Consider the following 24,771-nt stretch of genomic DNA (forward strand, 5'->3'; position numbering starts at 1 on the left):
TAGATTTTTAAACCAAGACCAAATGAGATTTCTGAAATTAGAGTGTTAACAATATCAACATTGTCATCATCATCATGAACAATTACTATGAGAAGCATTTATAGAGTTTAATATACATTCCACTCATTTTGTTAGCCATTTGCAAAGACCATCGCATTCTAGCCTTGCAAAAAAATATTATATTTATTTTATATAAGGGAAAATTGTAACTCTGACCTTACCCAAAGTCACTTGGTAGGCAAAGATAAAAGGAAGCAATCACATCCAGGTCTGTTTCCATCTAAAGTTTTGCTCTTTCTTTTCTACCATACTCTTTCAATTTTGATATATTTGTCATCAACAACATTTACCTTATTGCCGTACATATATTGATGGATGATTATGCAACCTAACATTGCTGAAGAGCTTTATTTTAACTTTATTTTTTTAATTTCAATGTAAAATTTTTCAAACATAGAAAAAATATAACAAAGTCAACATTAAGCTTCAACACCAATCAACATTTTTTATGACGGTTTCGTTTATTCTCCCGTTTTTCTTTTATATTTGTCTGTTGGTATGTTTTAAAACAAATCCCAGACATTATGTCATTTCCTCTCTAAATGTTTCAGATAACATCTAAAAATGTTAAAGTTCTTGACAACTCCAATTGACTTTGCTTTGTGGATCGTAATATTATTTTATTATTTTTTATTGAGATGCAATTGACATATAACATTATATTAGTTTCAAGTGTACAACATAATGATTAGATATTTGTATGTATTGCGAAATGAGCACCACAGTAACTCTAGTTAACGCTCATTAGGACACACAGTTACAAAATTTTTTCTTCTTCTGTTGAGGACTTTTAAGATCTACTCTCTTAGCAGCTTTTAAATCTACAATACAATATTATTAACTATAGTCACCATGCTGTACATTACACCCCAGGACTTATTTATTTTATATATAGCTGGAAGTTTGTACCTTTTGACTCCCTTCACCCATTTCACCCACCCCCACCCCCCAAATTGATTATTATTATTATTCAGTGACAAAGGTCCAAACATTAATTTCTTTTCACTTACTTTTCTCACATAAGAAACTATCATGATTCTCTTATTTTATTTATATTTGTTCTTAATCACATTCGTGTTGGGAATGTGGGGGATCAGAATTTGCCACCCCAAAGTGTGTCTCTTTGGCTTGATTATTTTTAAGAACAAAAGACTCGGAAAGAAATTTGACCTTCCCCCTAACTGCTAAAAGAATTTAAGATGGAAGGTCTGTTCTGGGAAGGAACTAGTACCATAAGGAACTATAGTATAGTATGAACTAGGTGTGATGGACAGGGAGGAACCTAGCAAGGTGCGTTGAATCAAAGTCCTCTCCATGTTCCGTTGTCTCTGCAAGGTATGGCAAACATTTGTTTACCAAACTTTTGCTTTTTCACCTCATATGGATTGCCTTCCTCCCCTTTGATGTCCCAAACCACTACCCCCAAGATCCTCCATTGTCTTTAACTAAAGATGGTATTTAAGGTGGTGGCTTCAGCCATTTTGGTGAGTTACTCAGTTTTCCTGGGTTTCTCCCATGTATACATGTTACTAAACTTTGTTTGATTTTCCACTGTTATTCTGTCTTTTGTCGATTTAATTCTTTAACTCTTAGATCAGCCAGAAGAAGTTAGAGGGTAGAGGAATAGTTCTTCCTTCTCTACAGGATAATTATTAAAATATTTAAATTATCAGAATTTACTGATGTTATTAATAGTGGATAAATCATCTAAAATTAGAGAGAAAAATACAAGTATCAAAAGTCAATACAGAGCCAGCCCTGATAGCCTAGTGGTTAAAGTTCTGTGCTCTCTGCCTCAACGGCCCAGATTCGTGTCCCAGCTGCAGAACCACACCACCCATCTGTCAGTTGCCATGGTGTGGGAGTGGCTCACACAGAAGAATGAAAAGAACCTACAAATAGAATATACAACTATGTACTAGGGCTTTCAGGAGTTAAAAAAAAAGGAAGACTGGCAACAGATGTTAGCTCAGGGCGAATCTTTCCCTGAAAAAAAAAAAAAGTCAACACAAAATACAGAGAAAGAATTGTAATAGTGCATGCGAGTTTTATTTTCATTTATTTTTCTCTGATGAACTTCATGCTAACAGAATAATTATAAATTATTCAGCTAAGTGGTCTTCCTGCACTAGAAATATGCATTTACAGAGAGAGGAACATAGAGGAAATCTCCCTTCCCATTTGCCATTCTCTCCTTCTTTGTCACTTCCCAGATTCTCTACTATGAAGAATTCATTCTATAACCCTAGTCCTTGTAATTCATTGCTTTGAAAGTTAAATAACACACAGAGGAACTCTATATTTTCAGAAAATGCAGGTCCTACATGGTCAGCAAAAATGCATAACATTTTGCAGAACCTGTGTCTTTAGCATTTTTTGTGATTACATGTCTGATGTATTCATTGAATATGCTTGTTATACATTAGGCTTTCTATCTTATCCCAAATCCTATTTACAGGAATAGATTTGTGGCATTTAAAGTAGAAACTAGAGGGGCCGGCCCAGTGGCGCAAGCAGTTAAGTGCGCGCGACCCACTTCGGTGGCCCGGGGTTTGCAGGTTTGGATCCCGGGCTCACACCAACGCACCACTTGTCAAGCCATGCTGTGCCGGCGTCCCATATAAAGTAGAGGAAGATGGGCATGAATGTTAGCCCAGGGCCAATCTTCCTCAAGAAAAAAGGGGAGAATTGGCACCGGATGTTACCTCAGGGCTAGTTTCCTCACAAAAAAAAAAGTAGAAACTAGAAATTTAGCCCAACATATTTTACCACGTTATTTACTCTGATACATTGTCATATCATATTAATCAGAGTAAATATCCCAAGATAGATTCTGTTTAAGAAATTCATTTTGATTATTGGTACACATACACACATTCACGCACGCAAACACACACACACAGAGGGAAAGAGAGATTTCAAATGCTATGTCTATTTGAAATCATTTACATAAATAGTTAAAACTGCATACTCTTCTATTCTCATTTGCATGTATGCTTATATTTAACCAAATTTTAGAGCCATTTGGGATCATTTGAAACCATTAGCTCTGACCAGAATTAAGCAGAATAAGCAAAACTTAGGCAAAATTAAAATACATTCACTGACTTTTCCATCTTCTAAAATCAAGAAAATAAAGTTCTCCAAGCTTGGACACTTTATCCTTATCTTCTAATACTTTTGTGACTGCTTATTCTTCTAAGCTCAAGTCTGTGGTAACTTTACACTCATTTCTCTCTCATATCCAGGTCATTTGAGGAGGGAATGTGAAGAAGATGAAGGAAAGAATTTCATTTTCTTGAAGAACTGTGTTGGGTCGTCACTCTACATACGATGCCTCATTTCACCATTAGAAAGTCTGTCAACACTGAACTTGTTTTTGAAAGATACAATTAATGTTGCATTTGGACCAGGTGGTATATTGGGGAAGGAAAGAGACTACGAAGGAGACAAAGAGGGAATATGCCATCAAGAACTTGAAAGAATCTCTAACCTTTTCTGATATAATTTTGCCCTTATTCCCCTTGTCCATTTCTTTCATACTCTAATGAAATTACTCTCTGCCTTGAAACCTTCCCCCTTCCATTCCATTTTCCATGCATGTAATGAAGACACCTTTCAAATCTCTAGATCTATATCATTGCTTTCTTAAAAAAAGGTAACCATTCCTTTCCACCACATGGACAAGATAAAATGTGTTAACATGACCCTCCATTATATGTGGCACTTGTCAATCTGCCACTTTTTCTTCACTTATTCATTTACTCAATAAATAAATCTTTTAAATGTCTGCACTGAGAGAAAATTTAGCATGGTGATTTAGGACATAGGCTCGGGAAACAGACCACCAAATTTTAAAGTTAATCAGACCTAAGAGGTGTATGAACTTGGGCAAATGACCTAAACCTTCCAAACCCCAGTTTTTACATTTATAAAATGAAATGGGAATAGACGCTACTATATGTAACTACGTGGGGACTAAATAAGACTATCAATGCAATTTATGTAGAACAATGCCTAGTACTTTGTGAGCACCAAATAAATGCAAGTCATTTTGCTGGTAATGGGCCTGGTTTCTAATGTATCACTGTGTATAACAGACTGAACAGAGGAAAAAATGGATGGCAAGAGTAGAGATGAGTTAGGTCCCTATTGTGATAGATCTAGCAATGGATGATGTTAGTTTGGAGCTGAGTGGTAGAGTGGAAATAGAGAAAAATGAACATATTCAAGAAAAATTTGAATTTAACATATGTAAGATTTAGTGATAGATTAGTTTTGTGGAATTAGGGAAGGGAGATGTCAAGGATCATTTCCAATGTTTTAAAATTTATTTTTATTGAGGTATAATTGACATAACATTATTAGTTTCAAGTATACAACGTAATGATTCAATATTGCAAAATGATCACCACAATAAGCCCAGTTAACGTCCATCACCATACATAGTTACAAAATTTCTTTTCTCGTGATAACTTTCAAGATCCACTCTCCTAGCTACTTTCAAATACGCAATACAGTATTATTAACTATAGTCACCACGCTGTACATTACATCCCCATGGCTTATTCATTTTATAACTGGAAATTGTACATTTGGACCCCCTTCACTCATTTAGCCCACCTCCTACCCCCTATCTCAGGCAACCATCAGTCTATCCCAATTTTTTATTTCTGTGATAGGATGAGGGAGGAGAAGGTTTGAAGGGGGCCAGGGCAAAGATCAGGAAGCGGAGTAGAAGATCCTGGAGTTGGTTTAGTACAGGTTGAATTTGATAAGCCTTTGAGTCATCAGAGGATAAATGTCAGGTAGGCAACTGGATATACATTGAAAGTGTAACAGGAAAAAACATCAGCAGTGGAGCTTCATCTCTCATTGATCAGGACCTGCAATTTATACTCCAACAACAGTGGTCTTTAAAATGTCCCTTAAGTTTTTTACATCTATGTCTTTTATCATGTTTTCCCCTCTTTCTGGAATGTTCTTACCCAATCTTCTTCATCTGAATGCCAGATTCACATCTTTAAAGTTCAGTTGAGATGAAATCTTCTCCAATAAGCTGTCATAAGCAATTAGTCAACAAACTTGTTTTTATTCCTCCTAATTCACAGCTTCCCTTGAGGTTAGATGCGGTCTTGTGACTAAGTTGTGGTCAATAGACTATGTCCCACTTCCAGGCCTAGCCTATAAAAAAAAAAAAAGACCTACAGGCCTTCTTGTCCCCTGTTTCCTGCCTGATGCACAGGATCCAGCAGTGGACTCTGAGGCCCTAGGAGATGCCAGAGCCATAGGATGGGAGCATTTAAAACACCAAGTGAGAGGGGCCCCACCAAGTATATCAAATATATAGAAACACATGAGCTAGAGAAAGTCCTACTGTGTTAAACCACAATAGTTTAGAATTATTATGGTAATTAGCCCACCCTTATGTCTTCCTAATTTTCCATGACCATATTGTGGCCCCCTATGTTCACAAAGCCCCATGGTACATTTGTATTATTATACATTCCATATAGGGTTCCACATTGACTTATATGCCTGTGTCTCAGAAACTAGAAGTTTTATGAGGGGAAAGTCCATGTCTTTCTCTTCTTTTTATCCCTAGAGCCTAACATCTTTCCTGAAATAGTTGGCTTGTGGTGAACATTTTTAGAATGAGAAAATGAATGAATTATTCATTTCATTTCGTTCATCCAAAATTTTCATGATGTTTCCCCCAAGACCAAGTTGGTGCCATAACACAAATTAACACCTATGCATTACTAGGGTTTCAATTCCTTAATCATATATTAATTTCTTATTTGTATTTGTCTTCCCTGATTCTGTCTCCTAATATCCAACTCCTCTTGAGTTGTTGGAAAAAAATTTTGAATTCTCTCCCAGTATATATTATTAAATGGATTTTGATACGTTAAAATTTTCTTTTAGGACCATAACTCTTCCTTATGAAATATCTGCATTTCGTTGTTGTCTTTTTTTCTTTCCACATTAACATTCTTGCTTTGTTTCTATTTCAGCCAAAATAATGAGCTTTTGATTCTATCCTTTGGATAAAATTTATCCTCTGCTTTTAGATTTCTAAAAACATTCCAATCAATTTTAAAAAATGAACAACAAATACTTCCGTCATGAGTACTGGAAACAAAAATTACGCTCTATTTTTCCTTAGCCCTAATGCCTTGCTGTTTTCTAAATTCAGCTTGGCATCTTAAAGTGCCATGAAATAATTAGAGAGATCACAGAAGGCTACTCCTCTCCTTGGCTAGGGAACAAAACATGTCAGATCACCATATGCTACCCCTACACGTCAATGCAACCTTCTGAAAACTCATAAATTTCCCACTTCAGCGTTTCTAAGCAACCACTTTAATATTTTCAGCCACGAATTGGATGAAAGCCTCAGTGACAGCACACAAAGAAGAATTCACGGAAAGAACCCTAGGAAATGCCATGTGCACGCTCAGACAAAGGGGAAGGGAAAGTGCCTCCTCAAAGGATGTCTACGTGTTGCAGGTGGGTTCTAGTCATCACAATTAACGAGCGTTTTACTGTAACAGCAAATGCTGTAAACATCAATAATTTTAAAAGGAAGCTTAACGCTTAATGCTGAGCTTTTCTCATGTCCTCTTGGTATATTTATGGTTTTAGTACATTTAAGAGTATGAGTGACTTAAACATTTGTGTATAAAAGAATAACGTGGCCCCTAGAAGTAATATTTTTCAGAGACTCAATTTTTATAAGCATTTAAGTTTTGTTTATTTGTTTACTCATGGTGTCAGTATGGTGTAAAAATGTTTGAATTTCATGAAGCAGAAATTTACAATATAATAAGAAAGAACAGACATAGAATATCCAATTTTCAATTTTGTCACAAAGATTTATCAAACATAGAGTCATGAATTTCTCTGAAAGATGTTCAGTAAACCAAGGAAAATTTTGACATGAAGAAACACTGATCAAGGATTGGTGTTTGGGAATCAGAGATGTAGGCAAAGAACATGACATCTAGAATTAGAATCATCTAGATCTGAATTCTAATCCACCACCTACACGCTGTGCAACCCTAGTCTAGGTATTTAAACTCTCTCAGCTCTAAAATGAAGATTATGATACCTATATGGATTGTTGTAATGATTAAATAAACATGAAGTCCTGAGCTACTATTAATTAATGGCTATCATTAGTATTTATATATGATTGACCTGTATCATCCCTCCTAATTATCTAACTGTTCTGTGGAGGAAACTGTGTGAAAATATTTTATTCCTCCAGGAAATGAACTCTCTGCCTTTCTGAAAAGGCCAGTGTGAAATTCATCAAGCAGCCGCAGAACTTGTCAGGGCGTGTGCTAACCACTTCTTATCCCAGCCCCCTCAGATGGCTGTTTACTTTCTGCTGTCATTTATTGTACTCTAATATATCGAAGGTCTTTGGCCCATCTATTTCCTTTTTCTTTCCCAGACTATCTGGCCACAGCAGTAATCAAACCTACCCAGTGAGTGAGTAATGAACAGAAATGTCACATATGCAGCAGGACTCTATACACAAGCAATCTCCTTATTCTCTGTCAAAATCCTGTGGACTTCCGGAGAGGGGAGAGGGGCTGGAGATTGAGTTCAATCACTAATGGCCAGTGATTTAATCAACCATGCCTATGTAATAAAGCCTCCATAAAAGCCAAAAGGAGGGTGTTCCGAGAGCTTCCAGGTTGGTGACCACGTGACTGTTTGGCAAGAGTGAAGAGTGTGGAAGCTCCACGTCCTTTCCCCATACCGTGGTCTATGCACCTCTGCCATCTGGTTGTTATAAACTAATAATCTAATAAGTAAATGTTTCTCTGAGTTCTGTGAGCATTCTAGTGAATTAATCAAACCCAAGGAGCGGTCACTGGAACCTCCGATCTATAGCCAGTCCGTCAGAAGCACAGGTGACAACCTGGACTTACAGTTGGCATCTGAAAGGGGCGGGGTGCAGTCTTGTATCACTGAACCCTTAACCTGTGGGATCTGACACCATCTCCGGGTAGATAGTGTCAGAATCGAGTTGAAGTATATGACACCCAGCTGGTGTCCAAGAATTGCTTAGTGTTGTGGAAACCCTCCACACACATTGTAATTGGAGTCAGAATTTTGCATCTACACATTTTAATAGCTGTAAAAAAAAAACAAAAAAAAATCTTTCACAATCATTATTGTTTCATTTGGAAAATCATCATAACATTATGAGGAAGGGAAAGCAAGTATTGTTCCCATGATGTGAGTTCAGTAAATCTATGTTGAATGAATGATTGTGAATGAGTGAACTCTTACCCCATGTTTGATGAGGGGGCTGACTGTTATGTAATGGACCTATTTCATCTTGAGACCAATTTTTTTGACTTGGTGTGAAAGATTCTTTTTACTACCCCATGCTTAAACACAGTCAAAATCTAACTCAGGCATTTAACACTGATTTTATTTTAATGACACTGTGCAAGGCTTTGCACAGAGAGAAAGATGTAGGTCTGGTTTTTGTCACCTAAGAACTTATATTCTAACTAGAGTGCATTGAGGCAGGCATATGAGTGCAAAAAACACAGAGGCATAAAAAATATTTAAAACAATGAATTTTTGAGATATATGGATGCCCAGTGGTTCTCTTTAGGGCTAGAAGTAAATATTTTCATATGGAATTCTGAAAAGTTAGAAGACTGATTGTCTATGAATATCCATCAATAGTTAACACAGAAAAGTAGTTGTGGGAAAACTATGGTCTGACCTGGTAGAGGGCAGCTGGCAGATCTCTATGTAATTTGGGAAGAGTTTGAAAGAGGTAAAAACTTGGAGCTACTCAAATAAAACTAGAGAAGTTAGAAGGGAAAAAGTGGAAGAAGCCAGAGTAGGAATAAACTGCTGTGATACTTCTAAAAAAATGGGGTAAGGAGCTTGGTTGACCTTCTCCCCAGAAAAATATCAATTCCACTGGTGAAAATTATAAAAAACAATCACTTAAAGTCTCTGGAAATTGTCACAAGAGTATATAGAAAATGCATAAAAATTCACTCAAGAAAAGCTACTCAATATTGGTAAGAACACTGAGAGTCTGTGGAATTTGAGCCAACCTCATTTCATTACCTACCTCCACTCCCCAGCTCCACATTATAAAAGCTCTACCCTAGGGATAGGCAGCCAAGAAGACAGGGATCCCTCTCCCCCAGATCCTAGGGTCTATGATATCATCCCAGGAGCAGCAACTGCTGGCATTTCTCATCCCTCCCTGAACTCCTCCCTCCCCCAGCCCCCACAGAACCTCTATTCCAAGCAGGTGTGGTAAAGGTGACCCTGGTCCCTCTTCCCCCATCTCATCCCCACTCTGCCCCAGGCGGAGGAGGTGGTGGACACTGGGGCCCATCACCTCTGCCCCAGCACCTGTTAGGGTGGAGATTCAATGCCCAGAAAGGCAAGCCAAGAAGACCAAGAGCTGCCACACACACACACTCTGGTGCCTATAGTGGATTACAGATGTCACTTTGGGAAAAGCAGATTTCTGCCCCCAGCTCCGGTATGGTAGCACAGGGATTCTGTCCAGGGAGAAAGGCAGGTCATAAGGGTGAAGAGGTTCTCAGCCCTGCCTGAGGAGAATAACGTTATTTGTAACAGGAAATAGAGAACTCTAAGTGTCAGAAAGACTTTCTGCGTGCACCAGGCTGCACCCACTCAGGGGCAAACACAGCAGGATGTGGGGCAAGCTTGACAGCATTCCCAAATGATACACAGACCCATCAACACAGGGCGAAAGTCTGAATGGCAACAGAGGCTGACAAGTTTGAATTTTACTGGAACCCTCTCATCCTGGAAAACCGTCATGGTTAAAGAAATCCCCCACTCCTTGTGTTCTGGAAATAAGTTACTGCAAAGGAACACCCTTTCCCATATGACTTAGATAAGACTCACATATGTCCCCCTCATTGACCTATGACAAGACCAGACACAGACATTCCAAATTCCCATTCTTTGCCTCTTAAATATTTGCTGAACTGCTTGTCCCCACTGATAAATCTGAACAAAGTACTTGTTAACCAAACTTTGGTTAAGTTTCTCTCTTTCCTGCAGACCCCTGAACTTTGACCTACCCTCATTCTGAGCCAGCATACAACTTCTCCTAAACAGCCCCTCCTGAAAATAGGCTGACATCAAGATAAAATATTCGTTGATCCGCTATCCCATCACTCCACCCTTTCATTCCCCTTACCCACATCAAGTTCTTTCTAGCCTTGTTTACTCCTCCCTGTAAAAGAAAAACTCCTTTTGCCTAATGCTTGTTGCTAAAGTTGTTGCATCCTCCCTGTTACAATAGTCCCTTTCCTCCACTTTGCAATAATCTCTTCAATAAAGTCTCTCCTTACCTAAATCTGGATACCTTTATGGCGGTGCTTAAACACAACTTCTGACTAAACACGGAGTGAACAATACTCTCATCCAGGGTTGACACCTAAGAAGCCAGGATTTAAAATAATATCACAGTCATCCTGGAAGTCTGGAAGATTGTGTGACGCCCAGGCTGTGCTTTCCTGTGAGAAATCAGAGACTAAAGCTCAGAGAAATCAGAGAATAGTACCAGGCTGAAGAGGGGACAGAAAAGACATAGAAACTCCCTGAACTGATATAGCAGCCTTCAAGCACACATGTATACCAACAGTAAAGGATAAAAATCTAACTAAATAAGGAAGCTTAAGCAAAACTTTAATCAATTAATTGTTATGCCAAACCAGAGGGTTCTCCTAGGTAGCTCGGATAAGAGAAAAACAAAAAGCAAAAGAATAGTCTTAGCAGGGGTGTCAGAGGTTGCACATGGCAAGGGAAAAAGACATTACAGAATTTAGGTCAAGTCACTCAGCATATAAACAAATGACCAAGCAACAGCAATAACTCCTTGGGAAGGTCAGTATCCAGAATTACTGCAATATACTATCTGAAATGTCTAGTTTTCAATGAAATCTAACAAGATATGCAAGGAAACAGGAAAGTGTGACCCATACTCAGGGGGAAAAAAGCAGGCAATAGAAATTGCCTTTGAAGAAGTCCAGATGGTAGACTTAGCAGACAAAGATTTTAAATGACCTATTATAAATATATAGAGAGAGTTTAGGGAAACCATGCTTAAAGAATGAAAAAGATATATAATGATAATGTATCATCATATAGAGAATATCAATGAAGAGACAAAAATTATTTTAAAAAACAAAAGAAAATTCTGGAGTTGAAAAGTACAGTAACTGAAATGAAAACTTTATTAGAGGGGCTCAAAAGCAGATTTGAACTAGTGGAAGAAACAACAAACTTGAAGAGAGATCAATAGAGATTATACAATCTGAAGAACAGAGAGTAAAAACAATGAAGAAAAATTAACACAGCTTCAGAGACATGTGGGATACAATTAAATACACTAACATATATCTAATGGGAATACCAAAAAAAAAAAGAGGAGAGAAAGAAAGGGACAGAAATAATATTTGAAGAAATAATGGCTGAAAACTTCCCTAATTTGATGGAAAACGTTGCTTTACACATTCAAAAAAACGAAATTAATTCCAACTGGATAAATTCAAAGAGATCCATGGTTGAAGTGTTGAAAGATAAAGAGAAAATCTGGAAAGCAACAAGAGGAAAATGACTCATCTCGTACAAGGGAATCCCAATAAGGTTAATATCTGGCTTCTCATCAGAAACAGTGGAGAACCGAAGGCAATGGGATCACATTTTCAAAGTGCAGGAAGTGTCAACCAAGAATCTTATATCCAGTAAAATTATCATTAAAAAATGAGGGCGAAATAAAGGTATTCCCAAGTAAACAAAAACTGAGAGAATTTGTTTCTAGGACATCATCTTTACAAGAAATACTAAATGAAGTTCTTCAAGCTGAAAGAAATTGGCACAAGACAGTAATTTGAATCAACACACATTAAAAAAAAATGTGTCAGTAAAGGTAATTATGTAGGTAATTACAAAAGACAATGTAATTGTATATTTCTTCACCTTTGTCCTTTAGACTAATTTAAGAAGTCTCATAAATCAATGCATATAAAATTGAATAGACTTTTAAACATGTCGTTAGAAGAATAACGTCCCCTTTCCCAAGATGTCCACATCATGATCCCTAAAACCTGTGAATATGTTACCTGACCTGGAGAAAGGGATTTTGCAAGTGTGATTAAGATGAAGGATTTGGAGACAGGAAGATTATCCTGGATTATCCAATGGGCCCAGCCTAATTATATGAGCCCTTAAAAGTAGAGACCCTTTCCCAGTTGAGGTCCATTAGAGGGAATGTGGAAAGAAAGTCTAAGGAATGCGATGTAAAAAAAAAAAAAAAAATGCGAACGTCAAAGAAGAAAATATTTACTTCTACCCCTAAAGAGAACCACTGGGCATCCATATATCTCAAAAATTCATTGTTTTAAATATTTTTTATGCCTCTGTATGCTAAGGCTGCTTTCAAAGATGGAGGAAGGGAACCATGAGAAAATGTGGGCATTCTCTAGGATCTGGAAAAGGCAAGGCAACTTATTCTGACCTAAAGCCTACAGAAAGGAACACTGCCCTGCCTATGGCTTGATTTTAGATCAATGAGACGTGTCTCAAACATCTTACGTAAAGAACTGTGAGATAAAAATTTATTTTGTTTTAAGCCACTAAGTTCATGGTAATAAGTTATGACAGCAACAGATAACCATTACAAGTGGTGAAATCTAGCTAGTAATTTTTAAACTACCCGAAAAGAAAAGACTCAGGTAGAACTCAGTTAGACTGAGTGAAACTAGACTCAGCTTCATTCATGTATTCTTTCAAACATCCAAAGAAAATTCATATCAGTCCTTCTCAAACTCTTCCAAAAAATCAAGTAAAGGCAACACTTCTCAATTCATTCTATGAGCCAGTATTACCCTGATACCAAAATCAGACAAAAATATCACAAGAAAATGTAACTACAGACCAATATCTCTTATGAATACAGATGGAAAAGTCCTCAAGAAAATACTAGCAAACCAAATTCTGCAACATATAAAAATTATATTATACACTATGACCAAGTGCGACTTGTCAGGAATGCAAGGGTGGTTCAACATAAAATCATTCACATTAATAGGAAAAAGGGAAAAGCCACATGATCATCTCAATTGAAGTAGAAAGAACATTTGACAAAATCCAACACCTTTTCATGATAAACACACTCAACAAACTAAGAATAGAAGAGAACTTCTTCAATCTAAAAAAGGGCATCTATATGAAACTCACAGTTAACATCATACTTAATGGTGAAAGACTCAATACTTTTTCCCTAAGATCAGGAACAAAACCAAGTTGTCTGCTCTTGCTACTTCTATTAAAAATTGTCCTGTAAGTTTTAGAAAGAGAAATTAAGCAAGAAAAATAAATAAAGCACATCCATATTGGACTGGAAGAATTACAGCTACCTCTATTTTCAAATTATATATATATTCTAAAGAGTCCATTAAAAAACTACTAGAGAGGACGTCAGGAACATGGTGGAGTGAGCTGTTCCCTGTGTCTCTCCCCTTTGAACTACAACTAAAAGGACATTCATCAACCAGTGGAGGATACCCACACAGCACACCAGGATGCCTGAGAGACCCAAGCAGCTGTACATCTGAAGGTGGATGGACTATCCCCCCAGAAGGTGATGAAGATAGGTGAGCACCCTCTGGACTCCAGGCAGCCTAGTGCACGTGTGTGACTACTTTCCTGGCTGGAGCAATCATAGCACTGCTGTGGCCCCAAGGGTGGGAGCATGCCTCAGCATGACTGTGGAAACAGGTGATGGCAGCCCTGGGCCCCCCATGTGATCACTTCCTCATCTAGTGGGGGAGCCCTCAGGGCCATGCAGTCCACAGAGAGCAGCACAGGCTTACACTCGGTGGGGAAGCCCCACCCACCAAGCACAAAGGCCAGTGCTACCAGGAGCAGAGGGCGACTGAGCTGCTACTGAGGAGAACAAGCTCCCAGTTGCCATGAACACCCCTAGTATTGCTGCAGTTCCAAAGGGGGGAAAAGTGTCTCAGCAGGATTGTGAGAACAAGCGGCAATGGCCCTGAGCCCAGTGTGATCACTCGTTCATCTAGTGAGAAAAACCACAACCCCACCATGGTCCCAGGGAGGGGCTTCGGCTCGGTCCCAGAGGGGAGGTCCCACCCACGAAGCACAATGGTTGGTGCAACCTAGGTGTAGAGGGTGGCTGAGATCCCAGTCCGGGTGAACAAACTCCCAGCTGCCGTGAACACCCATGGTACTGCTGCAGCCCCAAAGGGGGAAGCGTGTCTCGATGTCACTGTTGGAGCTGGCGGCAGTAGCCCTGAGCCCCCGTGTGATCACTCTCTCATCTGGTGGAAGAATCTACAATCCCACCTGGTCCCAGGGAGTGGCCTTGGCTCAGTCGTGGAGGGGAAGTCTCGCCCACCAAGCACAATGGCTGGTGTGACCTAGGAGCAGAGGGCGAGGGAGACTGAGATTCCAATCTGGGCAAACAAGCTCCCAGCTGCTGTGAACACCCATAGTACCGCTGTGGCCCTGAAGCAGGGAGCACAGCTCTGTGAGTCTATGGGAGCAAGCGGCAGAAGCCCTGAGCCCCCCATGTGACTACTTCTCCATTTGGTGGGAGATCCCACAGGGCCACTGTGATCCCAAGGAGTGACTCAGGCTCAGACAGCCACACCTGACAGGGATCGCAGCAGTGGGCTCAGACTATACAGCTCCTGCACCCCCTCAAGTGGCAGCAGGTGGAACCTGCATCCAGAAACTATCACTATGCATCAGCACAAATCCACTCCATCAAATGGTTTAAAGAAATATATCAATACTCCTGACCAGAAGGAAAAAGACAAACACCCAGAAATCCACCCTGAGGGCATGGAAATCTATGATCTAAATGACAAAGAATTCAAGACAGCCATCCTAAGATAACTCAACAAGCTACAAGACAATTCTGAAAGACAGTTCAATGAAATCAGGAACCAAATTACTGAACAGAGGGAATTCTTCACAAACGAGATCAAAACTATAAAGAAAAACCAAACAGAACTGTTAGAGATGAAAAACAAAATGGATGAGATAAAGAAAAGTTTGGCGTCCTTAAACAATGGGGCTGATAATATGGAGGACAGAATTAGCAATCTGGAGGCTAGGAAGACAGAAATGCTTCAGATGGAGGAGGAGAGAACATAGACTAAAAAGAAATGAAGACATTCTCCAAGAAATATTTGACTCAATTAGGAAATGCAACATAAGGATTATAGGTATTCGACAGGGAGAAGAGAGGGAAAAAGGAGCAGAGAGCTTGTTCAAAGAAATAACAACTGAGAACTTCCCAAACCTGGAGACGGAGCTGGAATTAACACGTAAAAGAAGCCAACAGGACTCCTAAGTACACCAATGTAAAAAGACCTTCTCCAAGACATATGTTAGTAAAGCTGGCAAAAGTCAACGATAAAGAAAAAATATTAAGGACAGCAAGGCAGAAGAGAACAACCTATAAAGGAAGCCCTATGAGGCTTTCAGCAGATTTTTCAACAGAAAGCTTGCAGGCGAGGAGAGAGTGGAATGATATATTCAAAATTTTGAAAGACAAAAACTTTCAGCCAAGAATACTCTATCCAGTGAAAATATCCTTCAGATATGATGGAGAAATAAAAACTTTGCCAGATAAACAAAAGCTGAGGGAGTTCATTGCCACAAGACCCGCACCCCCCCCCACAAGTTTGATCAAGAAAGCCCTCGTACCTGAAAAGAAAAGAAGAAAGGGTTTACAAAGCCTTGAGCAAGCAGATAAACAGGCAGACAAAATCCAAAATTGCAGCTCTCTATCAGAACAGATCAGCAAACACTTAATTATAACTCTAAAGATAAAGGAAAACAAAACATCAAAAATAAATATTATCACTTCATTTTAACCACAAATTCACAACACATAATGGGATAAGTTGTGACAACAACAACTTAGAAAGGGAAGAGGAAAGGGACGAAACCTACTTAGACTAAGGAAACAAGAGGCTATCAGGGAATGGACTATCTCATCTACGAGATCTTTTACACAAACTGCACAGTAACCACTAAACAAAACATCAGAACAAAGACACAAATGATAAATAAAGAGAAAACCATCATAGACAGCCACCAAACTGAATTAGCAGTCCAAAATTCATGGGATGGGAAACAAGGAAAATACATAACAACTGAAAAACAAGAGATAAAATGGCAGCATTAAGCCCTCATATATCAATAATCACTCTAAATGTAAATGGATTGAATTCCCCTATCAAAAGACACAGTGGCTGGATGGATTGAAAAACCAGACCCAACAATTTGCTGCCTCCAGGAAACACATCTCAGCTCTAAAGACAAATACAGGCTCAGAGTAAAGGAATGGAAGATGATACTCCAAGCTAATGGCAAACAAAAGAAAGCAGGTGTGGCCATACTTATAACAGACAAAGTAGACTTCAAGATAAAAAAGGTAATGAGAGACAAAGAGGGGAAGTATATAATGATAAAAGGGACACTCCACCAAGAAGACATAACACTTATAAATATATATGCACCCACCACAGGAGCACCAAAGTACATAAAGCAGCTATTAACAAACCTAAAAGTAAATATCAACAACAACACAATAATAGTAGCGGACCTTAACACCCACATACATCAATGTATAGATCATCCAGACGGAAAGTCAATAAGAAAATAGTGGACTTAAATGAAAAACTAAACCAGATGGACTTAACAGATATATATAGAGCACTCCATCCAAAAAGAACAGATTACATATTCTTCTCAAGCGCATGGAACATTGTCAAGGATAGACCATATCTTGGGAAACAAGTCAAACCTCTATAAATTTAAGAAGATTGAAATCATAACAGGCATCTTTCCTGACCATAATGCTATGAAACTATAAATCAACTATAAGAAAAAAGCTGGGAAAGTGACAGAGATGTGGAGACTAAACAACATGCTACTGAACAACCAATGGATCATTGAAGAAATTAAAGGGGAAATCAAAGAATATCTGGTGACAGATGAAAATGAAAATACACCATACCAATTCATATGGAATGCAGCAAAAGTGGTCCTGAGAGGAAAATTCATAGCAATACAGGCCCACCTTAGCAAACAAGAAAAATCCCAAAAAAGCAATCCCCAACTACACCTAACAGAATTAGGAAAAGAAGAACAAACAAAGCCCATAGTCAGCAGAAGGAGGGAAATAATAAAAATTAGAGCAGAAATAAACAAAATTGAAACCAAAAAAAACAGGAGAAAGGATCAATGAAACTAAGAGCTGGTTCTTTGAGAAGATAAACAAAATTGACAAACTCTTAGCTAGACTCACCAAGAAAAAAAGAGAGAAGGCTCAAATAAATAAAATTAGAAATGAAAGAGAAGAAATCACAATCACCACAGAAATACAAAGGATTATAAGAGAATACTATGAAAAACTATAGAAAAACTATATTCCAACAAAGTGGACAATCTAGAAGAAATGGATAAATTCTTAGACTCATATAGCCTCCCAAAACTGAATCAAGAAGAGATAGAGAACCTGAATAGACCAATCACAAGTAAAGAGATTGAAACAGTAATCAAAAATCTCCCAAAAAATAAAAGTCCAGGACCAGATGGCTTCTTTGGAGAATTTTACCAAGTATTCAAAGAAGATTTAATACCTATCCTTCTCAAACTATTCCAAAAAATAGAGGAAGATGGAACATTTCCTAACACATTCTACAAGGCCAACATCACCCTGATACCAAAGCCAGACAAGGACAATACACAGAAGGCAAATTACAGGCCAATACCACTGATGAACATAGATGCAAAAATACTCCACAAAATATTGGCAAACCGAATACAGCAATACATTAGAAAGATCATACACCACGATCAAGAGGGATTTGTACCAGGGACACAGGGATGGTTCAACATCTGCAAATCAATCAATGTGATATACCACATTAACAAAATGAGGAATAAAAACCACATGATCATCTCAATAGATGCAAAGAAAGCATTTGAAAAGATCCAACATCCATTTACGATACAAACTCTCAACAAAATGGGTATAGAAAGAAAGTACCTCAACATGATAAAGGCCATATGTGACAAACCCACAGCCAACATCATACACAATGGGGAAAAACTGAAAGCCATCCCTCTGAGAACAGGAAAAAGATAAGAGTGCCCACTCTCACCACTGTTATTCAACATAGTGTTGGAAGTTCTGGCCAGAGCAATTAGGCAAGAAAAAGGAATAAAAGGAATCCAAATAGGCAATGAAGAAGTGAAACTCTCACTGTTTGCAGATGACATGATTTTATATAGAGAAAACCCTAAAGAATCCATTAGAAAACTATTAGAAATAATCAACAACTACAGCAAAGTCGCAGGGTACAAAATCAACTTACAAAAATCAGTTGCATTTCTATACTCTAATGACGAACTAACAGAAAGAGAACTCAAGAATACAATCCCATTTACAATCGCAACAAAAAGGATAAAATATCTAGGAATAAATTTAACCAAGGAGGTGAAAGACCTATACAATGAAAACTTTATAGTTTTATAAATAATTTTATAAAACTATTATATAAAATTATAAAATAGTTTTATAAATAATGTCTATAAAACTTTATAGTCATTATTGAAAGAAATCAATGGTGACATAAAGAAATGGAAAGATATCCCATGCACATGGATTGGAAGAATAAACATAGTTAAAATGTCCATACTACCTAAAGCAATCTAGAGATTCGCATCTGTAGATTGATTTGCATCTATTGCAATGCAATCCTAATCAGAATCCCAATGACATTCTTCACAGAAATAGTACAAAGAATCCTAAAATTCGTATGGGGCAAGAAAAGACCCCGAATAGCTAAAGCAAATCTGAGAAAAAAGAACAAAGCTGGAGGCATCACAATCCCTGACTTCAAAACATACTACAAAGCGATAGTAATCAAAACAGCATGGTACTGGTACAAAAACAGACACACATATCAATGGAACAGAATTGAAACCCCAGAAATAAAATTCACATCTATGGCAGCTAATCTTTGACAAAATAGCAAAGAACGTACAATGGAGAAAAGAAATTCTCTTCAATAAATGATGCTGGGAAAACTGGACAGCCACTTGTAAAAGAATGAAAGTAGACCGTCTGCTTTCGCCATACACAAAAATTAACTCAAAATGGATCAAAGACCTGAAAGTGAGACCTGAAACTATAAAACTCTTGGAGGAAAATGTAGGCAGTACACTATTCATCATTGGTCATAAAGGGATCTTCTTGAATTCCGCGTCTACTCGGACAAGGGAAGCAAAAGAAAAAAAATAAAACAAGTGGGACTTCATCAGACTAAAGAGCATCTGCAAGGCAAACAAAACCAGAATCAAAATGAAAAGACAACATACCAACTGGGAGAAAATATATCTCCGACAAGGGGTTAATCCCCATAATATGTAAAGAACTCACACATCTGAACAACAAAAAAACAAATAACCTGATCAAAAAATAGGCAGAGGATATGAACAGACATTTTTCCTAGGAAGATATACAGATGGCCAATAGGCATATGAAAAGATGCTCAACATCACTAATCATCAGGAAAATGCAAACTACACTAAGACATCACCTTACACCCATGAGAATGGCTATAATCACCAAGACAAAAAATAACAAATGTTGGAGAGCATGTGGAAAAAAGGGAACCCTCATTCACTGCTGGTGGGAATGCAAAGTGGTGCGGCCTCTATGGAAAAGAGTATGGAGATTCATCAAAAAATTAAAAAGAGAAATACCTTATGATCCAGCTATCCCACGTCTGGGTATTTATCCAAAAAACTTGAAATCAACAATCCAAAAAGACTTATGCACCCCTATGTTCATTGCAGCATTATTCACTACAGCCAAGACGTGGAAGCAGCCCAAGTGTCCCTTGAGTAATGACTGAATAAAGAAGATGTGGTATATATATACCATGGAATACTACTCAGCCATAAAAAAAGACAAAATCATCCCATTTGCAACAACATGGATGGACCTAGAGGGTATTATGTTAAGTGAAATAAGCCAGACAGAGAAAGACAAACACTGTATGACCTGTCACATATGTGGAATATGATAACACACAGACAGAGAGAACAGTTTGGTGGTTACCAGGGGGAAAGGAGTTGGCGGGTGGGCACAAAGGGCGAAGGGGTGCATTTATATGGTGACTGACAAATAATAATGTGCAACTGGAATCTCACAATGTTATAAACTATTATGAAATCAACAAAAAAATTAAAAAAAAAATAAAGTAGGCTTTAAAAAAAAGTCACAACAACAAAAAAACTACTAGAACTATTGAACAAATTCATCAAGATTGCAGGATACAAGATCAATATACAAAATTTAATTGTATTTCTCTACACTAACAAAGAGCATTCCTAAAATAACATTTAAGAAAACAATTCATTTAAAATAGCAACAAAAAAGAATAAAATATTTAGGTATAAATCTAACAAAATAAGTACAAAACCCATATACTGAAAACTACAAAACATTGTTGAGAAAAATTAAGAATATCTAAATAAATGGAAAGACATCCCATGTTTATGGATGAGAAAACTTGTTATTGTTATGATGGCCATACTCCCCAAATTAATCTACTGATTCAAAGCAATCCCTATTAAAATCCCAGCTGATGTCTTTGCAAATTTATTTGGAAAAGAAAAGGACCCAGTACAGACACAACAATACAGAAAAATAATCATAAAGTTGAAAGACTTAGACTTTCCAATATCAGAACTTATGGCAAAGCTACATTAATCAATACAGTGTGGTCTGGGCATAAAGACAGATGTATAGATCTGGAATAGAATTGAGTCCAGAAATAAACCCTTGAATTTATCATCAATTAATTTTTGAAACGGGTATGAAGACAATTCAATGGGGAAAGAATAGTCTTTTCAACAAATGGTACTGGAACAACATGATAGTCACATGCAAAAGAGTGAAATTGAACCTATTAAAATTAATAAAGGGAAACTTCATTTAAAATGGAATCAGGAAGCCCTGTAGGGGGAGTTCTCACACACACACCTTCCATTGCAGCTTACTTTACAATTTGGGGCAGGAAGTGCAACCACTTTACTACTCCAGAAGGAAGAGGGAAGATTTTCTCCCTGCCCAGGAACAGCCCAGCCAATGAGAAGCCATCACCACCCTGAACTCTTACCTTCCTTCAATGAACTTTTATTTAGAACAGCCCCTCCCACCTCCCACCTTTAATCTATAAAGGCAAGCTCTCCTGCTTTGTTCTCTGGACTTGCTTATGGTTCACCATAGTTTGCATTTCCTGAACTGCAATTCCTCTGCTATTCCTGAATAAACTCTTTTTGCCGGTAAAATAACTTGCTAACTTATTTTAAAGTTGACAGACCTCTACCTCACACCATATACAAAGTTACTCCAACTGGATCATAGACCTCAATGCAAAAGAAAGCAAAATCTAAAAACTCTCAGAAGAAGACACTAGAGTAAATCTTCATGAGCTTGGGTCAAGCAAGCTTTCTTAGATATAACACCTGAAGCACAGATGGCAAAAATAGATAAATAAAACCACATCAAAATTAAAATCTAAACTTCTTTGCTGCAAATGATACCATCAAGAAATAAAAAGATATCCCACAGAATGGGAGAAAATATTTGCAAATCATATATCTGATAAGAGACTTACATACAGAATATATAAAGTTTATACAATTCAATAATAAAAAGACAAATAATACAATTAAAAATGGGTAAAGAATTTGAATAGACATCTAAAAAAGTATACAAATGGCTAACACACATATGAAAAGATCATAAATGTTATTAATGGTCAGAGAAATACAAATCAAAACCACAATGAGATATTACTTCATGCTGACTAGGATGGATGTAATATAAAAGACTGACAATAACAAATGTTGATGAGGAAGTGGAGAAATTGAAACCCTCATGCATTGTTGGGTGAGAATGTAAAATGGTACCCCTACTGCGGAAAACAGTTGGTGGTTTCTTAAAAAGTTAACCATAGAGTTACCAAATGACCCAGCTATTCCACTCCTAGATGTATACCCAAGAGAAATGAAGACATATGTCCACCCAAAAACCTGTTCATGAATTTTCACAATAGCGTTATTCATAACAGCCAAAGTTTGAAAACAACCCAAATGTCCATCATGATGAATAGATTAAAAAAAGATGTTATATACACGTAATGGAATATTATTCAATGATAAGAAGCAATGAAAGACTGACACATGTTACAACATGGATGAACCTTGAAAACATTAGGCTAAGTGAAAGAAGTCAATCACAAAAGACCAAACATTGTATGACTCCACATATATGAAATGTTCAGAATATGCAAATCTGAGGAGACAAAAGAGTAGTGGTTGCTTAGGGTTTGAGGTATGGGCAGCATAAAAAATTAATTACTAAGGGAGTTTCTTTTAGGGGAGACAAAAATATTTTAAAATTAGTTGTGGTTTAGTCAGAATCCTGTGATTAAAAAACAGTGAGGGGGCCGGCCTGGTGGTGTCGTGGTTAAGTTCGTGCACTCCGCTGTGACGGCCTGGGGTGTGCGGGTTCAGATCCCGGGCATGCACTTACACACTGCTCAGCAAGCCATGCTGCAGCGGCGTCCCACATACAAAATAGAGGAAGATGGGCACAGATGCTAGCTCAGGACAAATCTTCCTCAATAAAAAGAGGAAGATTGGCAACAGATGTTAGCTCAGGGCTAATCTTCCTCACCAAAAAGAAAAGAAAAAAAAAACACATTTAATTACACACTTTACACGGGTGAATTGGATAGTATACAAATTACATCTCAAAGCTATTTTTAAACGGAATAAGCTGCTGCTTCCAGAACTGGTTAAGGATCTTTGAGTAAAAGAGAGAGAGATCAACTCTGTCTAAACTAAGCAAAAAAAAATGTTGGAAAAAATTGGGGCATTTTACTGAAACGAAGAATAGAATGCATAACCAAGGCTTCACTGAGCAACCACAGCATCCCTGAACTCGTTTATGGACTCCACCTACGTTCATGCACAGCATAACGACGTTTCAGTCAATGAGGGACATATACGATGGCGGTCCCATAAGATGAGTACCACATAGCCTAGGTGTGTAGTAGGCTACACCATCTAGGGTTGTGTAAGTACACTCTACGATGTTTGCACAACAACGAAATCGCCTAATGACGCACTTCTCAGAACATATCCCAGTTGTTAATTAGCACATGACTGTATTTAAAAGAGAAAATAACTTGTCTAGGACAGCGTTGTCTTGAGTTTGCTGTCATATGTAGCTGAACCTAGCTCTAAGTAAACATGCATTTTATTAAATGAAGAAAACTCACTTCTCTTTTTAGCTTGCTAAGGGTTTTATCAGGAATAATTGTTAAATTTTACAAAATGCTTCTTACATATGGTTTTCTTTATTACCTTAACTTAGTGAATTTCTTAACGACTGTATTCTTGTCAAATCTGAATCCGTTGTTTATTTCTTCTTACTCTTCCTCATTGCAAAGCTTCCTCCTATTATTTCTATGATACCCTTGTTATGAGTTTATTTTCCTGGAACTTTATCTACCGGAATTTTTTGAGTCCTGCAATAAGGTCCGATCTTCCAGAGAGGATTTTCATTCGCCTCTGTCAACTAAAAAGCCAGGGCTACTTTACAATAAATTCTGAAGTTTGGGGTATTCAGCCATCCACTTTTTTTGAAATCCAGATCTATAGGCACATTAGGGACAGCTTACATTTAGATCTGCTTAGGGAAAAATATTCCCCCCTCCACCTACAACCAATGGTTGTAAATGGCATGTTTCACTGACGGTGTTAAAAAACAAAATTTAACCGAGTAAATTTGAAGCTCTAATTGGCTTTACTAAATGATTCATGGAACAAGCACTGTCCCATCTAGCAAGTAAAAGTGTGCTGCAAGGAGTTGTACAAAATGGAAGGTTTTTATAGGCAAAGGGAGGGTGAGGTAAGGAAGTTATTAGCAAAAGAAAAGAAAGGATTGTTTCAGGCCAGGACATCTTTTGAGAGGAAAGGAACAGTGGGAGTTTTATCACACAGATTACCTCACTAGTGCTGATCAGAAAATTTCAGATTGACTACTTAAAATCACATTCTTGGGAGATGTTTAAAACTGAAATTATATCTTGGTTTGCTGTCCTGGAGGCAAATTACTCCATTTTGGGCCTGTTATTTCTTTTCTAACAACAGCGTGAAATTTTTTATTTGTTTATTTATATATGAATATTTGTTTAGCTTTTCTATTTCATTAAGTTGACTTTATGCAGAAGTTTCCAATCTAATGGCTTATTGTGTTTGAGCCCTAGGCTTTGTCTTCTGTTCCTCGCAGAATAAAGACCCATTTGAAATGAAGCTCTGGGCGAACAGATATCGAGAGGCTTCTGTGTTCACTTACCCATCAGGATTTGTTCTGATCTCTTTTTGGTCTTCAGAATTTTCCACATTTTTTTGCCTTCTCCTCTGCTATGTTTGTAAAACGTACTTTTAATGTTTATCCAACACCTTAAGAGATTTGTTCTTGCCCACTTTCTATTCATTTCCTAGACAATATAAATATTTTTCACTGGTTTTTGAACTTTATATAAA

General features: G+C 37.6%; 1 long non-coding RNA gene across 4 annotated transcripts in view; it reads right to left on the reverse strand.

Annotated features, from left to right (window-relative positions):
- Window positions 1-8,130: 8,130 nt before the first annotated feature.
- Window positions 8,131-24,771, reverse strand: part of LOC131403830 (uncharacterized) — a 48,220-nt gene continuing 31,579 nt past the window's right edge. For all 4 annotated transcript variants that reach the window (XR_009219554.1, XR_009219555.1, XR_009219552.1 and 1 more), the window contains one exon: window positions 8,131-8,212. This is a non-coding gene — a long non-coding RNA (uncharacterized LOC131403830). The remainder of the gene's footprint in view (window positions 8,213-24,771) is intronic.

The sequence above is a fragment of the Diceros bicornis genome, unplaced genomic scaffold, assembly GCF_020826845.1.
Source record: "Diceros bicornis minor isolate mBicDic1 unplaced genomic scaffold, mDicBic1.mat.cur scaffold_92_ctg1, whole genome shotgun sequence".
Lineage (NCBI taxonomy): Eukaryota > Metazoa > Chordata > Mammalia > Perissodactyla > Rhinocerotidae > Diceros > Diceros bicornis.